This window comes from Saccopteryx leptura, chromosome 3, assembly GCF_036850995.1.
Source record: "Saccopteryx leptura isolate mSacLep1 chromosome 3, mSacLep1_pri_phased_curated, whole genome shotgun sequence".
Classification (NCBI taxonomy): Eukaryota; Metazoa; Chordata; class Mammalia; order Chiroptera; family Emballonuridae; genus Saccopteryx; species Saccopteryx leptura.
Window position 1 is genome coordinate 70864507 of NC_089505.1, and position 1344 is coordinate 70865850.

The window sequence follows — 1344 nt, forward strand, 5'->3', positions numbered from 1 at the left end:
TTTTTTTTTTTAATTCATTTTTAGAGAGGAGAGAGAGAGAGGAGAGAGAGAGAGGAGAGAACAGAGAGAGAAAAGGGGGGAGGAGCTGGAAGCATCAACTCCCATATGTGCCTTGACCAGGCAAGCCCAGGGTTTCGAACCGGCGACCTCAGCATTTCCAGGTCGACGCTTTATCCACTGCGTCACAAGTCAGGCTCTTTTCCTACCTTTTTCTAGTTTTTAGTTTTCCCCATGACCCCCCCCCCCAACATAACTATTTCCTAGTCTATGATTGTCACCCCTCTACCCTCAGGGTTTCTCCAAACCTTGTTCTCTGTTCAAAAGTTCCTTCCAGCTGTTGGCAGCAGCAAGAAGCAAATGCAGCCCCGGGTGTTAGACTGCCAGGGTCAAACTGGACTGAGGTCCAGCAACCTTGCTATTTGAGCTCTGCCTAGGAGAGAGTTCAGAGGCAAGACTCAAAATATCAGAGAAAGTTTATTTAGTCACACAGGTAGAAGAAATGGACATTAGAAGACAAGTTACGGAGGCAAAAGAAGAGGAGCTTAGTACAAAGAGAAAAAGGTGCGGGTAGGACAGGAGGAATGCAGAAGGGGACCTCCACGGTAAGGATGGTTAAGGGTGGAGATTTTAGGGGTGGTCCAAGGAAGGATCTCAGTAGAATACTCATCAGCTCTGCTGGCATGTTCTCAGGGTAGTGGGCTGTACTGACTGGGCACTGCCAGGGCCGGGTCAGCCCTGGGGAGCTTGTCTGATGATACTGATTTTCTGGACTTCCAGATAAACACAGCTGAAGTCTGGACCATTGTCCTTGCCTTGGTGACCTTCTGTACCCAGCCAATTGGTCCTTGCTCTGCTCATGTCCGTCAAACGGCGACTACAAAGCCAATTTCTACTAGAAAATGGGCGCAGATGACCTCATCAGAGGTTTGCCTTTTCCCAAGAGTGAGTTCCGTGCTGTACGGACACCTCCAAATCCGGTAAGATGGTGGCGCCCACTGAGCGGTTTCCTAACTATATTGCACCGAATAAACATTGCTGCAATTTCAATTTTCTTTGCAGTTGCTGAAAGAGATTTACCCCATCCCAGTTTTGTGTTATATAACATTGTACACATATGTCTTTTTTTTTTTTTTAATCAAGTGTTGAGGCACCAGGACATGTGGCCAGTTCAGTGACCTTGTATCGCCCCAGGCTTTTCTGCTGGTTAGGGGGGTGGGGAGGACAAAATTGGCCTCTGCCCTCCGTACAGCTGTGCTTCCAAGATGGTCGCCCCCACAGGGCACCGCGAGATGGCGCGGCCATGTTGCTTCTGAGCAAAGGCCGGAAATGCAGTTGTCTTAGTCT